The sequence below is a fragment of the Nyctibius grandis genome, chromosome 10 (genome assembly GCF_013368605.1).
Source record: "Nyctibius grandis isolate bNycGra1 chromosome 10, bNycGra1.pri, whole genome shotgun sequence".
In the NCBI taxonomy this organism is placed as follows: domain Eukaryota; kingdom Metazoa; phylum Chordata; class Aves; order Nyctibiiformes; family Nyctibiidae; genus Nyctibius; species Nyctibius grandis.
This window is the reverse complement of record NC_090667.1, coordinates 26,166,064-26,193,722: the sequence shown is the minus strand read 5'-3', so window position 1 is coordinate 26,193,722 and position 27,659 is coordinate 26,166,064. Positions and strand designations below refer to the sequence as shown.

Here is a 27,659-nt window from a genome sequence, read left to right as displayed (position 1 = left end):
CAAATAAAATATATCCATGGCCATTTCTTTTTTCAAATGCTGAATTTGTTAAAACAATTTTGTTGTATGTCTCTTAAAGTCATTTTTGAAAAGAGTAGTTTTCCATCACTTGTAGCCAGTGAGCCCTATGCTTCTGGGTCATTGTCAGGTGTGCAGGCTCCTCTGTTGGGGTTGCTTAGCTGAGTAAGGTCCTTCTGAAAATTAGGAGGACAATCTACCTTTATCTGTTACTTCTGGAATATACCACAGAGATACATTCATTTTAACCCTCGAGTCTCTTTCTTAGCAGAAGAGCTCACTCACTTTCTTAATCTTCTCTCACTTTTGGAGATTTTACAGAGAGAAGTTGAGCATGCAGGCATGAAAGTAAGGCAACGGTGAAGAAATGTAAAGATCACAACAGTTAGAGGGGGGAAAAAAGCTAGCAAAATTTAAGGTTTATTAAGATCCAAATATACTTTTATAGAAGAAAGATGCTCGATTGACTTTATTGGGCTTAGCATTTGACCCAAAGTAGGTCAGCAGTGAGATACTGTATGGAAGTGTGATGAGATTGTAGAGAATTATCCTAAAATCAGGATAATCTCTGAATTAGAAAAAGCGTATGGAGGAATGGATTAGGAAGGGCTGTAAGTAGAGTGGTTTTCAGAATATTAATAATAAAACTTTTTAGATTAATGTTTCTGATAAAACAATGTTCTTCTCAAAAGTGAATAGAGATTTTCGGATGAGTATTTAGTGCTTTGTGGCAATAAATCATTACTTAGTCAAGAAAATCCTGTCGGAAAAAGAAGGATATTTTGATAGAAGGAAAGCATGTACAACTGATTCATTCACCTTTTTAACTTGTATAGTTATGAAACTGGTCCCAGGGATGCTGTTGTCTGACATCATTTTACTGAAAATTTGAGTGAGGGTTACAGAGATGAGTACTGGACTATGCACACATCATTTATTATGCATCATTTTTTCTTACTAGTTTAGTAAATAATATTTAGTGATATATATAAATGAAAAATGCCTCATCATTGCATCTTAATAGTAGCAGAAATAAATAAACCTTGTTTGTGCATCACAAAGATTTAGGCTTTTCTGTTTTTGCAGTCTTTGGCAGCTGGAGACTGGGCTTTCTTTTGAATGAAATAGCTTTAAAAAAATATAATTGTCCAGGAAGTGAAAGAAGCCATGTAAAAATCATGACCATTTAGAATTTGAGAATCTGAGGATCTTGGCAAATGACTTATTTTGACTTTCCAATAGATTTTTGCTCGTGCATGTGGCTGTTTTTTTACAAATAAAATTCAGTGCAGAAGATCAAAGTACCGATGTTCATTGCTCTTGTTTTCCTGACTACCCCCAAATGATGATTGATATATGTGCTTTAACAGCTTTAGCTGAAGGGTCCAGTTAACTGCATCTGTTTTTTATTATATAATGGGCCAAGGTAAATCATCTTTTTCTTGTATGTAGTCTGTTTTTTGGGGAGTAAATCTACTTAGCATTCCATTATTTCCTAAGAGTGACCATATTAAACCTGTCCAAAAATGTGAACCATGGACATACCAGAACTATTCACCATAGCTTTTAGAGGAGTAAATGTTATTCTTTTGTGTTCCATGTTTTAAAGTAAACACTTGGTGGTCTGCATTTCTGCAATGTGTAGCTATCTTGGATGTTTTGCTGATCTTGGCTACACAATATGAAGGCCATAATTGTATTCCACAAGGTAATACTTATTCTCTGTTAATGTTATTGAAATTGATGAAAAATATTTTATTCATGGAAGTGTGCTTTTCCTAAGTAACAGTAACCCTATTCCTTTGAAAATATAATATCTTAAAATTGTACAGTAGAAACAGCAACCTATTCCAGTATAGGTGATTCCAATGCTTTGATAGGCTCTAAAAGAGAGCAACAGGGTATGCTTTGTGGAGTTATTGTTGTAATTTCAGGAATGTCAGTTACTGAAATTAATTTTCAGATAAACCCCCCAAAAATACAGAGGAAAACTTTCTGAGTTATTAAAAGAAAAAGAGTTTCTAGTTCATCCCAGTAATAGGAAACCAGTCAGCCAGCTAGTATGAACATTTAAGAAGGAATTCAAGTTCAGATTTTGATTAAGGGACTTCTGTTTGGCCTGCAATTCAAGTAACTGTTCGTATGAGAGCCCTGGAAATCCATTGCAAACAGATTTGAAAGGGAGAGTTAAACCACCTCAACTTCAACCTCAGACAGAATGTATCTTCTTAATCATTATGAACTCCTGCCATTAGTGCTGAGGTAGGTGATAAATAGCCTGTCAGGGGTCTCTATCCGGCTGTCTTCCTTTCTATCTTTGGTATTACAACATGTTAAGTTTCCAATTTTTTTCTGGTGAGCTGTGAGACCGTAGATAATCTGTTCACTTAAGTGGAGTTCATACTAATTATATTGACAGCAAAATGAAGTATCTTAATTTTGCACTATCGATCAGAGGATTCTTTGGAAGACTACAGGGCTGACGTAGCTTTCTATTGGACCTGGACTTCATGCTGAAGGTCTGTGAAGTGGCTAATATATAGCCTTTTGTTGTCCTCGTATATGTTCTCATTTCTCATTTGATAGGTGTTTTGTGTACTGACCAGAACTGGTATATGACTTTGTGCATTTAAGGGGTCAGTTTGTAAGGCACAAAATAAAAAATAACCCATTTATATCAACCTCAAATGTCAGCCAAAATCTCTTGAGAGACCAGTGCAGCTGAATGTGCTTGAAACACTGTGAAGGAAGCTCCAGAAAACATCCCGGCTGTGTGAGTAGCAGACTTCCTTTCCTGAAGGTGGGAGGCTTTGAAACATCCCATTGTTAGCAAAGTTAATTCTTGGTTTATTTGTGATTAATCATGTGCTGTTGTCTAACAGTACATAAAAGAACTAGAAAACAATCACTTAGAATAGGAAACAACTGTCAATTAGTACGCTAGTGAATCAAGTTTACCAAAGGTGAAGCAACTTAGACTCCCAGTGGAAAACTATGACATACATAGCTTCTGTGCACAGAAAATTCATCCTTTTGCTTTTCAGCTCTGTTTTGTTCTGTTTTCAAACAGTGGTTCCTCATTATTATTTCAGCTTCCACATTGGTATATGCTGATGTTGTACTTGCACATGTTTAAACTTTTAAAATGTGATTAAATCTTACCTCTGTGGCTCAGAAAACCTGTGTATTTTAGTGCAAACTCGAGAAGGGTCTGAAACCAGGGCTCAGCTTGATTCAGCAATGTTTTTAATATTATTCAGATGAATACTCATTGTTTTCAACAGGATGAGTCACATAATAAATGTGGTGCTGTGCCAGACACTATATGTAGTAGGTGTTGCTAATATATGAGTGCCACACACACACATATATATATATATGTTTTTTTTTTTCTTAATTTGGCATTCCACTGGTACTTGCAAATGGAGTCCAAAAAGTGCTTGGATATTTCTGTTTGCAATTTAGTGTACTCTGCCACAAGTATGTGAAAAGAAAAGTCTGAGCCACTTCCATTTAAGAAACAGTGTCTTGGTAATTTGGTATTCTGCCTCAAGGTTTCAGTAACCCACATTTCAGGTTTCATTGCAATTTGCTCTGTGATGTTTTTTCCCATTATTTTTGTTTCCTGTTCAAAAAAAAAAAAAAGCAGTATTTTTGTCAGTCTTAAAGGTGTCTTTGCAATGAGCGTTGGCAAATCTCAGCTTTTCTCTGGAATCTAGGCGTGGAAACCTATCCATTTGAAAGAGATCCCATTGAATTTGGATCAGACGCACTGGGAAAAGGATGCAAACACTGCATCCTTGAAAGTTGTCAACACTTTGTATTGCCCTGTGGGCTGAGGTGTCCAGTAGCGCACAGTTTTTTCCATCACCATGGAGGAGCAAGCCTGTGAAATGCCATATATGCGGGTTACTCTCAGATATTCAGTTTATCACAGAATCACAGAATCACAGAATCAACCAGGTTGGAAGAGACCTCAGGGATCATCGAGTCCAACCGTTGCCCTGACACCACCCTGTCGACTAGACCATAGCACTAAGTGCCATGTCCAGTCTTTTCTTAAATGGTTAGTTTCAATTTGAAAGCTGTGGTAAATTTTACCCCAGTGTTTCAAATGTAGGTGATTTGTATCTTCAAGCAGGATTTTTTTCTTTTTGTTTTGGATTGGTTTTTTTTTTTTATATATATGCATTTAACATTTGAGTGCAGTAGCAAACCTTTTTTGAGTTAGGCTGGTGGGCTTAAAGGTTAATTTTATCCACACCAAACTTGCCCAAGATGTCTCCATACCAAAATGCCAGTAGTGCTGCTGCCATTTTGTGCATCTTTGCTACCTGTGTTTCCTCTTTTACATAAAATATGTCTTGGGGCAGCTCTTGAAGTGCCAGTAGGAAGCTGTATGAGAGGAAACCACGTGCATTTCCTAGGCAAATCATTTTGATATTTTCAGCATCCTGGAAACTTAGGCTGGCATAAAGGAACGCTGCAGGAGTTATACTGATGGTGTTTGCTAGCTGTGGAGGTAGCAGCGAGCGATGAAACCCAGGGTGTGGTGTTCTATCAACTCATTCTAATTATGGTTTTGGTTTTATTTCACTCATTTTAAATCATCTGTTATACTTGGGTTTTGGGTTTTTACTGTTTTGATGCAAAATAACTTTCAATGACAAGTAGTTATATTAGAGATAAATATGGCGCCTGTAAAAATGGACACAGCCTTTTAAATTGGCTTTTAATGTTATTGCAGGAAGTGCTCTCCTATAGGCTTTACTTAGGAAAATGACGTGTGGTTTAAGAGGTGCACTTCTTTGATAATCTTGGTAAGCCAGCTCTTTTCGGACTGCTGTGTGTTGTGTATATTAAAACATTTGGAATTAGCCTTCAATATATGTAAAAATTCAAGTAAAGTTTGACAATATATTGTATATTTTTGAGTAGTATCTTTTAAATGTTATACTTTGTACCTGCTTTAAAAGTAGCAAAGGTGCAAAAAACTATTTTAATATAGAAGTTTAAGTTATCTATGCAGATACCACTGAACAAGTTGACAACACAGCATAAATAGTAAATAATATTTCTTTTACACTTTGAAATATATAAGTAGCCTTGTAAGTGCTTCTCCTGCTTCAAGGCATTTGGCAGTTTATTTCTTCTTTCCAGAATATTTCAAGATGTAAAATTTTTAATGTTTAAAAGAAGCAGGGGTGTAAAACACATTGTTTTGAAACTCCGAGATGAATGGATGATTGGAGACATTGTTCCTTTAAAGCACCAGCTGAGAGACTCCATTAACTGTGTGGCAATAACACATGGACCCACACGGAGCACAACGGCGGAGGAGATAGCTGCAGCCTGAAATATCATTATTGGCAGGTTTCTGAATAATTTCACAAAGGCACTTCAGGCCAGGAATCTTGTTAGTGGAACCCCGTCTCACTTCAGTCTTTATATCTCCAGCATGTAAAACTCAGTTGTATCCTCCTAAGACTCGGAGTATTATTTTTTTATTCAATTCACTAGCTGTGATTGACAAGAACCTCTTCATGAATATGTTAAGAACGAACTGTTTCCTGGATATTATGTCCTTTCATATCTGTCATAACTAGAATATTCATGATGCTGTTTTTAACAGGCCTCCTATTGTAAAAGAAATATCATGGAAACATGTTCTAGTTTTTATAAAGTCCAGGGAAAAATGAATGCCTTAGGGGCCAATAGGTAAGGTTTTTTTAACAATTTAGAAATCCAGTGTGACAGCTAGCAGAATATATATCAGCAAGCAGAAAGTGCTTAAATATTGCAGTCATGGGCCTAGAATTGATAAACTGGTAGAGATTTTATATTTATTTTTGTGTTTTCTGATGGCTGTAGTTTCATAATAAAACTATTGTACATTTCTCTATTTAAAAATGAAATTATGAAATCAGGTTTTCTTCATAATTTTTATTTCTGGACACTGAGAGTCTTTTCAGTCAAATCCTGCCAAAACTTAGATGTGCGCAGGCATACGTCTTTGTTGTACAGGAACACTGGGCTGGTGAATGCCAACTGCCCTTTGATGGTTCAGTGCTGGCGTCTCTAATGGTGGGTTTATATGACAGAATAGAGGGCAACAAAATTAAAAGATCGAAGAGCAGCTGCCTCTTCCATGCAGAAACAAACATATGCAACCCCCCCTATATTTTTAGAGCAGGTTGAATTATTTGTGGAAGGTACTTTCAAAGCAAAAATATGATTTTGTCAAAACAAATGTAGACATTTGGCAATATGTTACACAGTTAAATGCAAATGAGGGGGTAACTTTTTCCACCACTGTACCTGAGCCTGGAAATGTTAGGATCTTACTCAGGTCATTATTTCCTGGGGAAAAGATTAGTCTAAATAACGCATGCATACAAGTAACCCCTTCCTCACTACTGGATGCCATTAGTTTATTCAGAGGACATTATTATCCTTTTTTTAGGATAAGAAAAGATGAAACTTAATGTTTGTAAAAAGCCCTGAATTTGTGGTGTTGGAGAACCGTTCTGCTTAGTTACTCTGTGGCTAATTATAGGCATCATCAGCCTTTGGCTGGAGCATGCTATGTGCTGCTGTGCTGTGAACAGATTCGTCTGGGCTGCAAAAGTGATTAAGGCCCTGTGCATACCTGGGAAGTTGCATCTGTCACCACAATTTCACTCAACGAATGGGGCAGCCCTGGTGTTTTCTTTTATTAATGTAATAGGGATAAACCTGAGAACAGCACTGTGTTTCACCTAGGTCTGTGTACAGCATCTGTTGGCTTTTACTCAGCAGGAGCTTGCCTTTCCCAAGAGCTGAGCGCTCTTGTCCCCTGCTGAGTGCTCCGAGCAGGTCCTGGTGTCTGCAGGAGCTGAGGGCAGTCGCTATGGAGTACACAGCATGTTGCAAGATCAGGCTTCATAAGCTGGGGTGAAATTGAAGACACTGACCTGCAGGTGAAAGGCTCTGTATCCTATTAGCAATCTTAGTATCATACAGTCCCCCAAAGTAAATCATTCCTGATCAAAAAGCATGAAAACAGCCCTTCTTAGAAGCAAGGCAAGCCTATTGTGTGGATCAGCATGCTTAGGAAGGTCATGCCTGTCTGTCTAGGGTAGTGAGTATTGCTGGATATTTTCTCTGCCAGAATGAAAAATATGTCTTTTGCAAGGGAAAATGAGATGCATGTACCCCCACCTTTTTGGTTTGTCTTCAGATGTTTTCTCAAAGCTTTTGTTCTCATAGAAAAGTTGTATGGCAGATGGAAGGTGTTCCAGTTCACTTTGAAGGCTCATTGATCCCTGAGCAGTGGGAATTACCATAGGAGGTAAAAAGCACTGGATTTTGCTTTTGCCTCCAAAGAGGTTTCAGCTAGGATTGCGCTTACACCTGCACATAGAATAAATATATTACACGTTGTTGAGGCTTCGCTTTGCTTGACTCAAGAGATTGAAGCAACACAAAAGAAATTATAGATGCTCATTTTTATTATGCCCCCTATGTGGACAGGTTTTCCACCGTCATGTTCAGCAGGATCTGTACTGGCATATGCTGGATGAGATTGACCCAGGACCTGCAATGCACTGTGCATGTCTTAAAGTTGTTCATATTAGAGATATTAGTGTATTAAGTCTGATTGCTAATGGACTCAAAGACTTTATAAATGTTTTACCCCTTTATGTCACTGTTTTGCACCATAAGTCACTGGTGATTCATTGAGATCTGAGCACAGGTGCCCAGGATTCTTCCACAGACATTGTTGAACTAAATATTAAATTACCTTTTCCTTGCTCTTTGTAACCTCTGTCTCTAGCTCTCATAGCTAAAGGGAAAATGGCAAAGGAGAGCCTGGATGAGTTAAATATGGATTCTGTCTGTCTAAAACATGATTAAGTAGAAAAAAAGGAAAACAATCAAAGTGGTGTTTTAATGCCAAAAGCAGCGAATAAAGAATGCTGCTGGCTTCTGTCTTAATCCATAAAAATCCCGCAGCCAGAATGTATATGGAATAATCCTTTATGAAAGAAACACAGGAGGAGAGAGAAGCCACATTGGCTTATAACAATCCATGAGTATTAAACTATCAGCACAAAAAAAAAAAAAAACACAACGCAAAACAAAAGAAAAAAAACAAAACAAACAAAAAAACAAACAAAAACCCAAAACAACAACAAAACACAAAACCAACCAACCAAAAGAAACCCAACCAAAACAGGTTAGCATAGTTATTACTTGCAGTGTTATATATGTGGATTTCTTTTTAGGTGTACTGCAACTGCATTTCTTGTTCTTGATTGACATGGCAAAATTTTGATAAATGTAAAGAACTGTGAGCTTATTTACTATTGCTTCTGGTCACATTTGAGTTACAAATGTTCTCCTCCTTTGAATAATTAATATAAGCTAGTATTAAATGAGTTAGTAATGAAAGAAATAAGAATGATGAGGAACTATATATTTTTGTGAAGAGATTCTGCATTTCTATGGAAGTTCCATCATTTGTGCATTGGATGGTTATAGAGATGTAGGGATAAAACAACTTGACCAGTTTCACAATAGTTATAAAAAATAATTCACATCTCAGCTAACGCAGACAAATGCCCTTTTGTTGTATCTGTAATTCACAACAATGTTTACATGGAACATCAGTACTCTAAGATTTGTATTTATTTCTTCTTAGACCTCTGGTTTTCTGAAGGTACAGACACCCTGATGCTGTATCTATATAAAGACACTTGAGCTAATTAGAAGTCTGCTTGACAAGTCTGTGCTTGAGAGTATGCACAGCCTGGATAGCTGAGAAGGCTGATGTGAAGGATGAAGGAGGAATAAAGCTGGTACCTGAAACAGGAGAGAATTGACTGACCTCATTGAGATAGTGAAATGGTGGGGACAGGAAAATTGGAAGTTGGGAAGAAAGGAAATGGCATTGAGAGCTTTTGGGCAGAGGAAGATGAAAGGGAAAACATGTTCAAATTATCTTGAAAGATAAAGCTTGATAGGCTTCTTGGGGTGGGGGCTGTTTTACCATATAGGAGGTCTTACTGCATCGTGTAGACCCGGTTAGGTCATGTCTTGCTGCCAGTCCCATGGTGACCACTAACTGCAGTGTGGATGTTATTGGAGAGATGCTAGATGCATTTACAGCTGATGGTCCTTTCCATTTTGGAACTGAAGGAGTGACCTGGAGTGATGGCAGAGTGTTCATGTGGGATATAAACCGAATGGTTTTGAATGACAGTGCCTTGCATCCAGGTCAGCTGGGCCTCAGTTCCCAATAGTATCTTGGAGTCCATCCTGAGCCTGACTCCAGGGAGTATTCTAGTGCTGTATTTCTGAAAAGACATGGAAACATTTATTTTATTTTTACATAACTGCAGCATTTTCCTAAAAATAATTATATGGTATGAGTGGGTCAGAATGTGAGCGATTAGACTTGAATGTAGCATACGGTGAGATCTCCCCTTTGTCTCTAAACAGAAAACAGAAAAACATCTCACCAAATAGTTTTTATATCTAATGATGCAGCTCATCTACAAGAACAGCCATTCCATAAAATGTTTGCCTAAAGTCTGTGTTTTGCTAGCCACCATTTTAGAAGATGTTCAAGAAAGAACATTGCGTATCTTTTTGTATGGCACCTCCAATTCCGAGTAATGAGAATAGAAAGACTTTCAAGTTTGCTTCAAGTTTTAGGTTGTTATATAAATAAGTTCACAGGAATCTCAAATGCTTTACATAAATCTGACAGCAGCTATAAAAGGCTTTTGAACATTTTTGTTGCCAAAGTCCCAGGGACTGCTGGAATCTTAAATAGCCTGTTTTAAGCTTCAATTCAGCGGCTTTTTGTCATGTTTAATAATGTGGTGAATAATTCCTTTTCTGTTCGTAGTTTCTACATTTATAATCCACAAGGATCTTTGAGGTGTGGAATGGATGTTTTCCAGAGCTGTAAATGTTAGGGGTCTTTCCTACCCCAAACTCAAAACTTGATTTTCAAGTTCTCTGTATTAGTCGTTGTCTATGCCTACCTTCTTCAAAAGGACTGTCATTAGAAGATGCTAAAATGAAAAGGTTGTCAGTTGTCTGAGGGAACTATGTTTGAAATATCAAAGTATCAGACTAATCATGATGATAAGTACATCGTAAAACCAGATGTGTAGCGCACAGGTTTATTAGGGAGAAGTCTACAAACAGCAAAATGGTGGGATCTGTGGCTCAGACGCAGGCCAGGGAGTCGAGCTCCACTGAGGTGCACCAATATATTTTTAAGGTGACTTATATTGCAGTGCAACAAAATAATTAAAAGCCAATTATGTCCTAGAAACACAAAGCACAGACCTTCACAGAGGCTCAGAAATGCCAGTGCCTGTCATCTGTAGATGACATAGGATGTTGTTCCTGCTGTCACTGCCAGGCTGGTAGTTCTTAGAGCTGCAGGTTCAGAATTTCATTTCAGTTTAGTAGAAATGAGTGGAGTTTTGCCTGGTTTAGGTGTATTTTGTAATGGCATTCTTAATATGAGTAACACTGTTCCTGTGCCCCAGCCTGGTCAAATTTAAAAATTGGCCTCATGCTAACTATTGTAGTTCCTTCAATTCTTGTGCATGCTCTTAAAATTGCACCGTTGTGTATTTGTCATGTTCCTAAACCAGGTTGTTAGCTTTCATAGGTAAGCAGCTAGGTTCTGTATATAATTTTCCTCATGAAATTTGATTTGCCAAGATAGAGTTGTTTGAATATACTTAACTTTGTGCCTTGTGAATAGTCTTGGTAATATTAGGATTTAGGAGAGTGTTTATGAAAATATATCTGTATTTGAGCTGAACAGTTTTTCTTTGAAGTTCTGTTTCTTCCTCTTCATTGCCACCAAGAAGCAACATTAATTCTCAGTGCACTGTGAAGGAAAAATTTGGTAGCAAAATCATTACAGAAACTATCTTGCTATATAAATATGTGGAATGGTAAATGTTCTTAAAGGCATATCTTTTTAGGGCTCTACATACCGAATGGTATGTATGTTGTTTATTTCTGACTGTTGAAGTCCACACTAAAGCTTTCTATAAACCTTAGAAATAATCATTCTAGCAGATATGAGTATTCTGAATGGTGCTTTTAATCCAAAATCATGGAATATGCCACAGGCATTCGTTTTGTAATCAAAAACTTTAAGAAATTTTAGAATAATGAAACATATTTTTAAATTGATCAAACATGAAACTTATTTAATTAGAAAACATGATATAAATGGAATTTTCATTTTGTGACAGAATAAAAAATGTTTATCTGCCTATTTTGATACCTGTTACTGATTCTGCCTCAGTGATATTAATGCCCCACATTGTTGAGCTTTCATCAAAAGACACAATAAAATTATTTTCTTTTCATGAATAGCTCTGCTGTTTTGCAATCAAACATGTCTCTGCCATTTGTCATTATATTCACCACTCTGCAGTGTTGCTCTTTAATAAGGTTCTTCTATTTGCTGTTGTACACTTTCCGGGAATAATTTTTCCATTTCGGGGAAAAGTTTTAGTTTATTGTCCTCATTTGATTTTACAGACTCATACAGTGAGGTCGTCTTTCTTTTCTCCCATTTTATTGTATGTCCTTCTTATTACATGGTTCCTGTTATTTTATGATACACTCTTCTACTTCACTTTGCAGTTATTTCCAACAGATTTAACATTTAGCTGTCCACATCCACTTTATGGGTATGTATAATGTATGGATGACAGTACAGTCCCATTAATTTTTAATGAATTGGCTCTTTATCCAGTGCTATCTAATAAAGATAATCATCAGAGTGCATTGTCATCCTGCAGCGCCCAAGAAACTTTTTAATATTCCTTATTGCATATGCATATTCCCAGATTATTTTTTACTCTCCTTTACTATACTATGGCTCAATCACATTTGCATTCTTTAGTTGAAAATCTGCATGTTTCACTGCTAATACCTAGCAGCTCAGGATGAGCAGTAAATTGGCAGAGGGATGTGAAGAAATTTTAAAGGTTCCAGTGAACAGTGGCTACTTGCTAATCTTTTATTCTCTACTTTTTTCCAGAACTGAGAATTACTAACTTAAACTGAAAATTAAACCAAATCAGTGCATCTGTGCTGATTTGTTAAAGTCTTGGTGTTTCCAACTACTTGACTTTCTTACTGAAATTCTTCTGATGTCCACCAGGTAACTGTAAGGACAGCGGAGGAGGCAAAGTTACGTTTTACTGAGTTAATTGTAGTTCTGCAGATGTGCTGGCAGAGAAAACCTGAGTTCAGAGTTTATTCACAAAATTGTTTTATTCTGTCTGGAAGCTCACTACATCTGCCAGCAATGAGTGAGGTAATTTTTTTTCCTTAGAAAAGTGATATTTTAAGTTCTTAAAGTACATAACCTCTTCTTTGTGCCATAAAGAATGCTATTTCCCACTCGCTCTGTACCTATTTGTGCTGTGCCTGTGTGGGTGTAGGTTTAGCACTTCTAAAGGGTGTGAATGAGCAGTTTCAGAGGAGGAACTCTCAATGCAGTTGCAGAACCAGCCAGCGCAACTGCCGACTCTCTACAAGCACACTTCATTTTCTTTCCAGAGCCAGTTGCCATGAATCTTGCTTAGCCATGAAACTGCCAAGATGGCTAGTGATTGCAACTGTGCTGTAGACAGTTTCTATGAGAACATGGGGTGAAGCTGGCAGTTAATTTAACAGGGACCATTCATATGTCCCCAGATGGTCACAACCTTTAGTCACTCCTGGATTTGAACCAAAGATGGGAATGGAAGCATTTACATTACAAACATTTGATTTCTGCCAGTGCACAGGTGCATACAGTAAATGGAAATACTCCATTCAGGTTTCACATTGAGAATAGGTTGCCTTTTATAATTGAAATTGAAACTTTAGTATTAAAATGTAAGGAACTGCTGTTCAAGTCCCTGAAGTCAGTCTTACATCTCTCTCCAGTCTGATTTTGGTAAGGATAGTAAATTACTTCAAATCTAAGCATTTAGTGTATATAATTAAATGTGAACCAACCTGCTGCATCAGCTCTTAGACTGTTCTTATGCTGCTAACTCCCACAGACTGCATCATTTCTCAGCCTTTCTTCCATGGCTGGTCCAGAGGCAATCTCCTCTTGCCCTCCCATGCTGCCATGGACTGCAGAGCCCTGCCTGTCTCGTTCGTCTCCTCTTTGCATGTTGCTGAGGCACCCTCTGCTTCTGGCTAGCAAAAGTGAGACTGGCCTTGAGGCATGCCCAGGAGGGTCATCACCCCTGTCTTTGTGCTAGTGGCAGCACCTCAGCGTGTCCCATTTTGAGCTCTCTTTTCCCACAGTGGAGGTGCAGGGCTGCAGGACATGGTGCTGTGATTCGAAACCCTCCTCTGGCCTGTAGTGAACTTGTTAAAGAAATAGTTTGATTTTATTACAGTAAATTCTAGATGTAATCATGTTCTGATAGTTATGTGTTTTGATAACTGGTCTTCACATACAGACAATTCTCTTGGGAATAGAGATATTAAATTGCCAGTTGGGTTCTGAATGTTTCTGAAAGGTATTTGAGTCTGTTTCTTTCATAAGAACTAAAGTGCCCTCTGTGTGTCAGTGTATATATAAAGTCCCTTCCTGTTAAGTAAGTGGCTCTTAAAACTCAGGAGATAACATTATTTTAATTGCTGCCTTGAATGGATGCTGACTGTCATTATTATTAATGTCGAATGGATTTGTAGGGCTATTTGAATCATCAGAGAGCAGGTTTTGTTGTTTAAACAAAGGTATTTCAGTTCTAATTTGCTAAAATGCTTTTTAATGCTAAGATTTCTTTATAAAGAAAATAATGATAAGAAGAAAATTACTGGTAGATTTTCTGTGATAAAAATATCCATATCAGATGCAGCTAAAGTTGGAAACAAAGGTAGCGGTGTTCTTCAATGCACATGGTATGTGGGGAAGCCCTTTTGGAAGTTGCTCAGGCTGTAAGAACTTGAATTGCTTTTGATTTGCCCTTGTGTTCAGAGGGTTTTGTGCTTTTTTCAAGACAATAAGATAATATGAAATGTTGCTGACTTTTTTAGTATCTACTGTTAAAACAGATATCATGGAATAACATTCAGCTACAAAGAACAGCTTTGTAACTGAATCTTGACTGAAGGAATAAGGCAATAGCAGCTGAAATAGGAAAAACACAAAAGTTGTTCATGGTTCTCTGGACTAAGAGAAACACAGTTTCTCTGGATACGTCTACATTGTAGTCACTTCTGTAGCTTGCATAAGACCTAGATTAGCTTTAGGCTAGTTAGAGACCTGTCATTGGCATGGCTCAGACAGGAATGTAATAAAGCCTAGGAGCAGTGGTGGGCAACCCACACTGGACATCAGGGCACTGCAGTTACCCCACGAGAGTGCCCAGCCCAGGCAGGGCTAAATGAGCTGCGATTCCTGCTCATGATCCCCAGCATCTCCCTTTACATTTGTACTTTCACAGATCTTTAGCATGTGGCTTGTATGGTTTTACCTGGCATCTGCTGTTTCTCATTCCAGTCTCCGTTCCTGCATATAAATCATTTAGGGGGGCAGGCAGAGGCAGGGGGGACTCTTGCAGTGGTGTTGAATTACAGCTGCTTCTAAATTCAGAGCCAGTCCAACAGCTGGAATTTAAGAGCAAATCTAAAAATCTTCAATTTTATCTATACTTTGTCTTAGTTATTTTAGAATGAAAAAGAACAACCACAGCAATCAAATATTGGCTGTTTCACAAAGATACAGTTCTTTCCAGCAAAGCAGATAAAAGAAAACTCCCCAAACCCACTGGAATACATTTTCCCCTCCTAAACAGCATTGTTATGCTATCATTATCCTTCCTGTCTTTCCCATTTTGCCTAGTAAGGCATCTGCTGTTTTTGTATGACCAAAAAAATGAACATCAGGTCTGACATAATAGTAAAAAATTAACTTGCTATACATGCCTGTATATTAGAGTGCATAAAGATCCTTTGAAGATAGTATTCCTTCTTTGAAATTTTGTTTCATTGGCCGAAGAGCTGGCAGTCATAAAGACTGAGATGATAGTGAAGCTCTGATAATACAGCTATTGATTTCAGTGGGGCTAGGATTTCACTCCAAGAAAGAATAATTTGGCTATCATTCTCAAAGTGGGATGGACATGTGATATTCTCCTGATGCTGAGTATGTAATATGTTCATTTTGTACAAATTTAACCTTGTCTTTCCTGGCTTTATTTTAGATTAATTTATCTCAAGTTTTTTTATTGCTGTATATTATATTATTAGCTGAACATTTTCCATAGAAAATCCAAAGCAGCATGTCCTTAGATTTCATGGAGTCTCTGCAACCTCTATTTTCAGGCTAAACACTGGTTTTGGGGACTAGGAACTTGGTTAGTCTTTTGATACTTTGGATGGAGGCTCATGATGTTCTGGGAAATATGTGGCATTATTTCTGTTTCAGAGCAATCTGCTTGGCAAGTACCTGCTGTCTGCTTTGTGTCGAATTTCTGCTTCCTAAGGTTATCCCATTAGCTTGACTGTTATCCCATCGGAAGGAAAATAAGGACAGTTACTCTAAGAAGCTATGTGAATGTTTTAACTCACTTTAGCAAAGAAAACAGTATTGAGTGAGAACGGGAGAGAAATCCCTGAGAGCACGTAGCAGCCATTTCTGACTGTGTCTCATTCCCATGGGCAGAAGCCTTTATCCAATTCAAGTCCTTTTTCGCTCTCTCATGGAGTCCATATTTACCTCCTTTTTTTTTTTTAAAAAAAAAAGAAAATTCAATAATTATGTCACCAGCTTGACAATTTTCAAACTGAAGACAGATTTCACAAGAGATGTAATAATCTCAGTTGTATGTGTTTATTTTCGTACCTGATGCTTTCCGTCTTGTCCTCCCCATTCCCTGATCTCCAACACCAGTGGTGTTTTCCCAGGCAGCACTAGTTTGACATTTATAAGTTACAGTAAGGAACAGCCTACTTTATTCTTTTCTTAAACTTTCTTTTTAATATGCACCATCATCTTAAGAATGACTGTAAAAACAATGGCAGGTTATACAAATTCCTTTTAAAAAGAAGAAATAAAATAAATTCCTTTTATATGGAGTCAAGTTTTCCAAACCTGGTTACTGGGGTTTTTGTCTGTAATTTGCACTCACAGAGGCTGTGTATGTATTTGTGTATTTGCCCACTTAGGCATGCAAGCAGTGGTGGCTGGAAAACTTTGTACTCAAATATGTTCTTTTTGAAAAGAATGGAAAATCTCCCATTCCCTCTCATGAGGGCACGAGCTGGGCTGTGGTAATGCTGAACCAAGTTTTATCTCTGGCTCTGAAGGCCACCTGGCTCTTGGCAGGTCCTTGGGGTGGAAGCTTTGTTCTAGGGTCCAGGACAGTTGTAAATGTCTGCCTGCATGCATCAGCTTATGCTGTTTCAGTCTAAATTAGTATAGTTTTCAAATGAACTGGCAGTGTTATTTGATCAGAACAGCTGTGATTTTTCTTTTTTTTTTTTTTCTGTTGCATATACAGACATTTATCTTTACTCTGGAACTTTGTCTTACTGTGTAAACTCTCAGGAGGCAAACAAGCCCAGAAACTTCCAGAGCAAGGATGTGATGAATCTGAAAAAAACAGGACCTGCAGCTTTGAGAAACTGAATCTCTCGATAAGAGCTGAAGCCCTGGGGCATACATATATATATAGCCAAAACCACAATAAATATCAGTGCACAAAATGTGTCACCAGAAAAGGAACTGAGAATTCATTCTGGGAGCAAAGATCTGCAAATCAATAAAAAAGGGGGAAAAGAGAGATTTAACAAGAAAATTTACTGTGTCTCAACACCACCACCACCCCCCCACCGCGATGACCAAGAACTGGGTTTTACATTAAAAGCACTACAGAGATAAGTTGAGCTGTAACTTGCTCACACTACTTTTATTTTTCAAAGTGTTTAAATGCTATGAATATAAAATTATCCTAATGAAAGCAAATTATATTTGAGCCTGGATATACTGCAAGTCAATAACTAGCACAGTGGCAGAAATGATGTTCTGTTTCTCTTACAGATCTTCAGCACTATACTGGGTTTTGATTCAGTGGGGCTGCCTGTTGTAAAAATCACGGCACATCTGCTGTCATGATCTCCAATGGTATTATTTATAATTTGCGTGCAACTGGAGATTTGAAAGGTGCTTTACAAAGAAGTATGTTGAGATGGTTGCAGCCACATGTAGTTTATCACACAGAAAGCTGACATGCTGAAGGGAGATGGAGAAGCCAGAGCAAGCAAATTCAGTGATGGTATTTGCCTGTGGTTTCTTAGTCCCCATTTGTTGGGTTTATTAGTTGAAACAGGAAAGGGGGTCTAACGAGATGCCTCTAAGTAAAGGACCTTTGCTCAGGAAGAGGGGAAAAGCCTATGGAAAAATGGGGAGTATCTGTATATAGAAAAAAAAGTGAGGCATGAGTGGGAGAAAGTAGAGACATTCATGGGTACGGAGCTGAATTATATGGGATCAAGATGATGGGGGTATGAGAGAAAATGTGAAGGGAGAGATCAAAGATCAAAACATGGAGTGTTTCCTACAGACTTGGTCTAAAATTAGGCTTATCTGTGAAATGGAGATAAAAGAACTGGGCAGATAAAGACAAACCAAGACATCTTGCTGTTAGTTGTCCTAGGAGAGGTATTGCAAACGTCTGTAACTTGGTCTTCTGCCCCCATGGAATTTCCTTTCCAGTAACAAAGCGTCAGCTTGGGATTTGGGATGAGAAATGCACTGGAGGGGCTCACTTGTAGGGCCAGGAACCGGACACCACGTTAGTCTGGTTTTCTTATGGGTAAGGAGCTTGCAAATTGTAAATGCTCTTGTAAATGTCCTGGCTTTGTCAGTGGGAGAAGCAGCCAGTGGACAAGTGGGCTGGGCATCTTCCCCGCTCTGTCCCATGGCTGACTTTTAGGAAAAGGAAATGTGCATATTTAAAACAAAAAGCTCTAGATTTGCATACTAATTTACATATACTCTTTTTAAAACCGGATATGACAAAACATTAAACCAATTATGAAGAACTTTTGTGCTGAAATCACTTATCAGGTTGTTCTTTACTGACTGCTGTCTGTGTGACCAGAATTTGTATGTGGCCTGGGCACCCCGTGTGTGTGCCAAGTTCTGCACAGGCTATTTGTGTAACACTGGCTTTACAAAGGAAACTAGGGTTCTGCCTTATTTAAGCACTTTCCTATCAGTAAAGTATTATCAAAGATCAAATATAACCTGATGCAGGATTTCTTCCGGTCATTGTAACCCAAGATTAAAGCTAATTACGTGATAGTATCAGTCAGTCAATCAAACAAGCCTTGTAAAAATCAATGCAGCTCGTAACATAATAATATCCTTTGTCCAGGCTCTTTATACATCATCTGCCACCTTAATTGGTACTGATGTAGAGCCACACAATGGTTCAAATCTGGACTGATTTGTTTTAGCAGTGACACTTTACCCAGCTAATACAGGATCATTAACATCATTTTTCCAGTTACTGACCTTGGAGCAGCTGTTCCTAGTTTGCTTATGAAAATTGTCATTACCCTTTACTTGTTTTTATTCGTCTGCTTCTTTCTGGATTACTTTTGACAAGAAAAGTCCAGAGCTAAGTCTTAACTGATTGGTGAGCCTATTTTTCTAGCTGAATCTGAATTATTTTGCAGTAATGAAGCTCTTATGATAACTAAGCAAAATTAAATTTCTTGATTTTATGGCCTCCAAAATGATGATACTACACATCATAAGGTTTATGGATCAGCAGTAAGTGCCTGGAAGGAGACTACTGCTTACCTTATTCACATCTTTGTCCCTATAATGCATTTTAATACAGAATCTGACAGTAGTTGTACAGCCATTCAAAAGCGTGGAGGAGAAATTGTTTTAAAAAATTCTTATGAAGCCCTTTGGATTAACCAGTTTGCTGTCACACAGTGTACCAGGCGACTGCTCAGACTATAACATCCTCCAAATTTCTCTGTGCCTGAGAAATTTATCAACTGTCACATTTAAAAAATTTCTCTTCCTACAACATGAACATTACTCCAGGGATTTACAAACTTACCAAAGCTTTGCAAATAAATGGGATGAATTCCCTAGGCCAAATCCAAGTCTTGCTGAAGTCAAAGGAAATTGTGACAGTGATTTTTAGAGACCACAATGGGGTTTAGCATGTAGCTATACATACACTGGAAGCTGATGACTACTGGAAGAGGGTGAGATTGCCAAGAAAAATGAACATAGATCTAATTTATGTTGCTGCATGAAGATTATATGATATCTGCCATATAGACATAATGGTGACTGGCAATCGAAATATGTAAACGATGATGGTGATGATAAACTTGGGTCTGTCACTTCAGTGCCCCACCTAACTCAGCGTTTGAAAAGGATGGGGTAGGGAACCCGCTAACCTCCTTGTGGGGATTATTAGCAGTGAATCCTGCAGGAATGTGGTGAGCTCTTTAGTGCTGCTCTCTGTGAACGCTGTCAGGTTGCATTAGGACCTCCCTTTCTCCCCTCAGCCTCACAGAGTCACAGTGAGGGTTTTTTTGCTGCTTGCAATAAAAGAATTAAAAATTACAGTAGTGACAGGGTGGCCGTCCTCTGTCCTTTGCACTTACTTGTTGGAAGAAACCAAGAGAATTTGTTTCTTTAGATATGCACAGCACAGTCCCAAGATTTAATCATGAGAAGCAACAGGGGGAAATTCCATTAGATCCAAATCTGAGGGAATGCAGTTATCTTACTTCATCAGGGTCTATTAATTAGGTGCAATTTACAGGCTTTAAAAGAAAAGTAAATATAGCTGGTATTAGTTTAGCATTTAGCTGTCTTAAGTAAAGAAAAACAACCTCAAAATAACCTTCCTTTAAGTCTTCCCAGGCTTGTCTACCACATTTCATTCTCATATTTACACAGGATAAAAAAAAGAAAAGCCGCCTGAAACAGAATATTGCAGTGATTCAAAACCCTTTCATGTGAGTGTCTCTCAGCATGTTATTCACCATATCACAACAGAAATGATCACACCCCTCAGATTTAATTGGCAAATCCCATTGTTATGAGGCTTCAACATATACTAAAGTGTCTCTATTTTGCAGTGAGCATGCAATGTGCTATTCTCTGTTGAATACAATGAATATTTATATTCTTCCACTCTGGGGGATTCAGAATTGTTTTGCGGTAGCTGCATCCTTCAGGACTCTTTCATTTTGTTTCCCATTTCAAGCCTTAATATTTTCCATGATTGTGAAAGGGTGTCTCGCCAGTTCCTTCTGTCACTGTCAGATCTTGGTTCCTAGACTGATGCTTATGGTATCTTTCTGGAAGAAAAGCACTTTTTCTTTGATAATGTTGTTTAACATAACGAGAAACTGGAAGATGAGTGGTGACAACAACAAAAGCTATCTTAAAAAGTAATGATTTCTGTTATGTAGCACAAAAATAAAAAGTTTAGTTCTGTGCAAAGGATATTGCCTCCTCCTACCAATGTTACTGTAATGATTTTCACAGCTGATCCCTATAATAAGGGTAATTTAGAATCTTGCCATCAGCGTGCAATTTGTGAAGCCACTTGGTAGAGTAAGTGCTAACAGAAGATACACATTTTACCTTAAACTAATCCCAAAACTGTTTAACTTTCCTTTGATAATGGAAAAAAAAAAAGTGCCACGTACATGATATCATACAGAAAATATTCACAATATTCAATTACATCTTTAAAGAACCTCTGTATTGTGATTGGGAATATAAGATTAAGAATAACTCAGAAGTCATGTTAAATACTGTATAAGTGCTAGAATAATCCCAAGCTACCTCCTACAGACAGTTCCAATTTTATTTAAATTCCTATTTTCACATAGATATCATTGTCCTTTCTGAGGGTTACAAGGTTTTACTATTGATTTTTATGGGCGGGGTTGTCAAGAGTATCTGTAAAGCTTGAATTGATTTAATGTCAAAGTCCAAATACCACATTACTCCTCTGGAAATCTAATTAATTGAAATATATGCCATTTTAACATATTTGTAGTGAATGCTGTTAACCAACCCCTGTAACAAATAGTTTAGCTGCATTTCCCAAGGTAATAGAAATGAGGTTCTCTAGATATTGGTAAAGAACACTCTTGTTTGGCTCAGGATTTGCAATGAATATGAGTTTTATTCTTGTGACTACCTATGTAAGGAATTACAGCTGAATTCTACGTATTCGCAGTGTCTGTTTTCACGTGGATTGTACAGCGTAGCTTGCTAGGCTGTTTACAAAATAGTACTTGTGTGTAGTAAACCTGCTCTCCAATTAACTAGAATAAAAGCAGCAAGATTATAATTTGTGAATATGTTTGATAAAGTCAATTCTGGAGGAAAACTGTCAAAACTGAAGAAAAAGGTAAATAAAGATAGATGGCACGGGTCAGTGTTTCCACATTACTGTCGTGGAATCCTATGATACAGGGACTGGAAACTTGTTTGAAAGATAGTCAACTCACTGTAGGTTATTTTGGAAATATAGCATAGGGCATTGTTTTTTGAGACGACTTAGAAAAAAAGATCACAGTAAGACTTTATTTATGTCAGAGCCCTTGTTTCAAAGTGAAACCCTGAAATTAATGCCTCAGTAGAAATTTTTAGCCTAAGAATTTTTGTGATGGCAGTTGTCTATGAACATTTGATGTGTAATAATAACATGGTTGGAAACCAAAACGGAAATTTTTGAGATCCCTGTTCCTGGAACTTTTTGCATAGTAGACTGCGTGTCACTGTACTTTCTAAAGTATCAAAGTTGATAATCTTTTAGATTATCTATTTTTAGTCGTTAAGATAAATATTCTTTTTTGCCACAAAGGTAATTGTGAGTAGATTTTTAATTACACTGAAGAATGTAATTGAAATACTGTGAGGCGGAATGTACCATGCTAAAAAAAATAATAAAACATTTAGAAGATTTAGACATGTTTTTTCAGGCTGTTGCATCTAAATGGCATGCCTAAATCCCACAGGCAATTAATGGTGTTGTCTGCCTACTTCTCATGGGATGCTTTGAAAATGTACACCTCTGGCATAACGATGCAGAGATACAATAGCATGCTGTCATCATCAATAATATTTATTTTTTCTTCAGAGTTGATCATACATACAGACAATTTAATGATTTTTCCTGGAGACTCCAGACTGGAGGAAAGTATGTATGTATTGTTTAGTTACCTCATTTGGAAGATGGCTGTATACATCAATATTCATTACCCTGTATTCAGCAGACACCCGACATTAGCTTTGGTTGGAAAAAGTAGATAGTTTCCTTCTTTTCTCCAACAAAATTACAGCGGTTGGAGGGGGCAGCCAAGAGGGAAAAATACTTAGCTACAACATAGTTACTTTGAGATGAGTGCCCAAACATGGCAGTACTCTGAAATATATTCCTGTTTCCCCAGTTCTCAGCTGTAACTGGTGCTGAGTGCCTAAAAGCCTGCTGGTGAGAGCAGAGCTGTGCTGCAGTAAGCATCATTGCTGCTGCACTTGGCTAACAAGTCACTCATGACTTCAACAGACACTTTTACTTTTTGGCCAATGGGAACTTTGTGAACCAGCTTTTCACTTTCTAGTAACAAATAATAAAGTAAAAACAGCTGAAGCACATGTTTTTCTGTGTGTGAAATATAAGTGACTTTCTATGAACATGACCACATCTGCCATATCTTTTTATTTCTTTGTTTTTTTAGTCTCTCTTTTTCTGAATAACATCATCAGGCCCATCAAAATCTTTTGATTTTCTCCATATTGAAACAAGGTGGCTTTAAAATAGTGCATATGGAATTTCAAATGAAATGTAGATCTCATTTCCATATCATTGTTTTCTTTACTCTTTTTTTTCTTCAGAAAACAGTCAAAAGAGTCATTATATTTTCCAGCAAGCTGCCTTGTACACCCTGAAGGGAATATTATAAGATTAAATGCAGAGTAGCATTCCTCTAGCAAGGTGAATGCTTCTCATTACAGAGATCCCTAGTTGATCTCCTAAATATAATTCCCTGTAATAATGTGAAACTTCTGAATTATTTATTGTTTCATATTAGATCAGGAGTATAATTTCTGAAAATAAATTTATTGTCATGAGCAAATCAGCTTATGAAGGTTATCTATAACTATGGAATGAAAGAGAACAGATGCTGTGTTTTGCAAGACTATCTATCGTAGCTACTTTTTGGCTTTTAGGAGGAAGCTCTAAATGTGGATTTAAAAATTGATGAACCATGATTCTGTTAATGTGCAGGCTTGGAGTCATAACACTCTGTGTCTTTACTATTTTATTAATTTGAATAAAAACATCTTTGAGTGAAGATGCATGATTGCCTGTGACCCTGTCCACCTGCCCATGTTACAGGGATCGCCTGGGCATTCGGAGGTGTAGATGACAGCGCAGAAAGTTAACTCTTAGCGCGGTACTCCTAATGCAGGAACCACAGATGACTTGATGATGCCACTGGTACCTTACAAACCAGTGAGGTGCCCATGAACTTTTAATGGAGTGTTTAAAGAAATGACAGGTGTATTTTACTTCACACATTCCCCACTCTTCCAGATGCAGAATGCAGTGGGTCAATGTGTCCTCAGCTTCCTGCTTCATCAGATGTTTCCTTGCCTTGCTGGTGTACCTTCTGCCAGGGTCCTTGAGCTGCTCTTTCTCAGGTTGTTGTTCCTCATGGTAATTCCTGTTCAGTGCTGGATCTCTTTCAAGTGCAGCTGAAATAACAAAGGGGAAATACTGCTGAGTGTCAGGGCATGTCCACAGAGGGCACTGGTCTTGATGAAGATGGAGGATCCCATTTAGCTTTTCCTGGTTTACAGCGGTCAAGGTGCTTAAGGAAATTTGAGCATTGGAGGGAGCATCTTTGTGATGGGCATAAACTTCTCTTGTTTTTTCTGTTTCTGCTTTTTTTCCAGTATGTCCATCCTCTGTTTGCATTTTGGTGTACACTTTCAGTCTCCCCATACTTGAGGAATGGATGAGTGAGCAAATTGTGTGACTCCCTTCTGTTTACCGTGAGAGGTGTCGGACTAGGACAGTAGTTTTGGGTTCTCTTGGCAGAAATAGGGCCATCTTTCTGTACGTGTCTCAGCACTAGCAGCTTGCATTGCATTGCATCTTCTCAGGGCATTCCTCAGAAGTGGTTAATAGTGGCTTGTTAACAAGTCACAAGTACAACTGCATTTCAGCTCATTAGTAAAATAAACAATGATGTGCAAAATCAAACTGATTTTTGGGCTGATACACAGCACTGAGAAACCTATAAAAACTCTTCCACAGAATGACTCTTTCCACAAAACCCCGGCTATTTTGCAGATCAGGCATTTACTGTTCTATATCTGATCAGACACTTAGGAAAAATGTAAACTGTGTTAGACTGAAAGACTCAGCAGGTAAAGTGTCTGTCTCTTGTCTGGGACAGAGGTTTAAGTCACAGTTGAAGTTTCAATTAACGGGACCTCATGGTTTCCTGCTGTGACTCTAATGGATAACGGTTCACATTAAAAAGAACTAAACATAATTTAGCACATTTTGGTGCAGATGGCTGTCTATGTTGAAGAGATGGCCACCTGGTGACTGTATTATTTTTCACCCCTGAAGAATGGTTGCTGAGGTCAAGTCTTCAATCATTGGCAGGGATGTGGAGAGGCATTTGTGCTGTGACTCTGTGTGCCACCTGGCCTCTCTAATTAAGGACTACCATTTTCTGCTTTGATAGCCCCTCTGCCTTGGTATAAACAAAATTCAGTATGATTACAAACATCCCAAACTAATGAATGCTTTCTGGATCTGAGAAGGTAAACGTGGTGATTTTAGCTTTGTTCATTCTGTTTTGTAATTAAAAATATAGAAGTGAAGAAAAAATGTTTTGTTCTCCTGCTGCCTTGAAATATACTTCTGGGAATTGTTATGAAGTTGAAATCATGCCTGAATCATTGCGGCTGAGCTAGAGCAAGCAACTACAGAACTCCTGTGTGCAGGAGTTCCCTTAACTGACTTCTAAGTTGCAAAAGATACTTCCAGGCCATTCATGCAAGAATTTTGCTACAAAATGTTTTAATTATGAACAATTAAGTAGTTAGCTAAGAGTCAAAAAATGCATTTCTTCTATTCTTGTGCATCTAATTTCTCATTCTGGTAAAGCTTTGAGTACAAATTCCAGCAGAAAAGTTTACATAATGCATGTGAAAGACCTTTCTTTTTAATATTAAAATACAAAATTATAATTTCAGCACCAAGCTGGGAAATGATTCATTATTTGGATAATCAGAGAAACAAAGATGCGCTGGCTCAGATGTATTATGATCCCTTTTGTGAGATTCATTAAATGGAGCCCCTGACTTGTAGAATCCATATCACTGTTCTCTGTCTTAGGGGGATTAAAGTCTGTTATAGATTATATTTCATTCAACCATAGTGGATTAGTTGCAGTTTCTACCTTTTAATTAAACAGCTGCTGTAACTAAACACAAATTTGAATTATTTAAGAGTCCACAGTATTTTAGTCTACTCACAGTGCTTGGATTTTTTAATTATATGAAGCTATACATTTTTTATGATGAAGGCTTTAGTCAGATCAATCGACAGCCACTGATAACGTATCCTTTCTAGAAGGCTAAAGTGTTTTCCCAGAGCATGAAAATATTTAAAGTAAATTAAAAAAGAAGGCTATGTAAGAAAATGTCTGTCACCTAAATTTGCTTTGTGGCTTTTGACAAAATGTTTGGGGTGTTTTTGTTGTTTTAAAAAGTATTCTATTGCCCTAGTGTGTTGTCCAATTTACAATATGTGTCTCATTATATCGAAGTGTAAACACTGCAGTAATGTTTAAAAGGTGGTAATTGTGCTAGATTAATGAGCATCATGCTCAGATCAAAGCATCATGATACTGGGAATTTAAGTGTCAGAATGAATATACATTTAGGAGTTTTGCTTTGTATGAATAACTGCAGCGAATGCACAGAATATTTCTTTATGATGTAATTAAAGCAAATCAATCAGTCAAGTATCTGTCATCAACAAGAATTAATTTGTGCGACGGAATTTCTTAACACATGATCAAGGTTTGTATCTTAGCCATTGCTTACTTTTTCCTTTCTTGGAATAAGAGTGGCTAAATAACTTGGAGTATACATGAACGCTATGGATCCTAAAAAGATTCTTAAAGCAATTATAGAAAAACTTGCTTGTTTTGCCTTCCATTGTGTAAGCTTATGCTATGGATTGTACACCTGTCTTTAATTTGTTAAGACACTAATTGATGTAAAAGAGGTTCATGGCTGAATTTCTTGGGCTAAAAATATACAGTATGAACAGTAATTCACCAGTTAAAAGGTTGGTGTAGAAATTCCTATGTTTGTGCACATATATTAGCATTTCATATTTGCAATCCTTACAAACGGTGACCAGCATAATGAATGGAAAGGGATGTACGCCGATAGAAGGTTGGTTGTACATGTCTAGGAAGACTCTTCCATGAAAGGTGAAAATGTCTAACTTCTAGATAGCAGCAATGCCAAGAGCATAAGTGAATCTCTTTGATCAATGTGAGGAAAATATAGTGAACCACATGAAAATACTATTGACAAAATGTGATTAATACTATAAAAGCCAAATGGAAAGTGCCTTTGTTATGTACGTTACCATCAGCATTTGTTGTGTGTTCATCAGTCAAGACTCAATGGAACTGCCTGTAAAGGAATTTATAAGCTATGACACATGTTATTAAGCTTAATGAGCTTTTAAGAATCCTGTTATTGTCACCAAGGAAAATAGTTAAACTTGGGTATTCTCTGGTTATAGTGCCTCGTGTGTACAAGGCATGAGCAGAATTCAAGAATGAGACTGCAAAGAGTCACTGAGGTTTGAGAGAATGTAACCTGCATTCAAGGAAGAAATCCTCAATATGTGTTCAGCATTATACTTAAAGCATGGGCCAGGATCAATATTTGGGTGGGAACGGGAATGACTAGAAAAGGAAGAGGAGAAAGATTATTAGAATAAACATGAAAAAGTCACAAGATAATTCTTTTTACTAAGTGAATAGGCATGAGATAGCTGCTTACTCTTCTTAACATGAAGAATGGCTGTAACAGCTAAAGCTTTTCTTAATGGCTAATACACAAATTCCATTTAAAAAAACTCAACACAGGTGAAGGTGGTAAATCTTGTGTCTATTGGAATTTTGGAGGTTACACAAAACACTGAACTCTTAAGTCTTATAGTAAACCTGAAAAATGTATGTGTGGCCTGTAAAGATTAAAAACTAGAAATCAAAGAGAATCTTGTATTTGCTGTATCTAGTAAGAGGAGTTGTAAGCTGGACTTCTGATTTTTAGGATGTGAGGTTAACAGTGCTGGACTGAATGTGGATAGAGAAAACTATCAGAGGTGGATATAGAGGAAAATCCAGGTGATTGAGTGGCATGCCTGAGTTAGAGGAAAAATCTGAAAACTCAGTGCTGAAGTTTTAATCAGAAGTGCCCAGAAATAGTCCTCGGAAGGTGTCTTGGAAATAAAGGCGGACTAACAGATAAGTAGCAGTAAGCTACA

The 27,659-nt window shown here is 37.5% G+C and overlaps 1 protein-coding gene across 12 annotated transcripts in view; it reads left to right on the top strand.

Moving 5' to 3' along the window:
• FHIT (fragile histidine triad diadenosine triphosphatase) overlaps positions 1–27,659 on the top strand; it is a 593,823-nt gene that overhangs the window by 286,720 nt on the left and 279,444 nt on the right. The gene's annotated exons all lie outside the window — the stretch shown is intronic.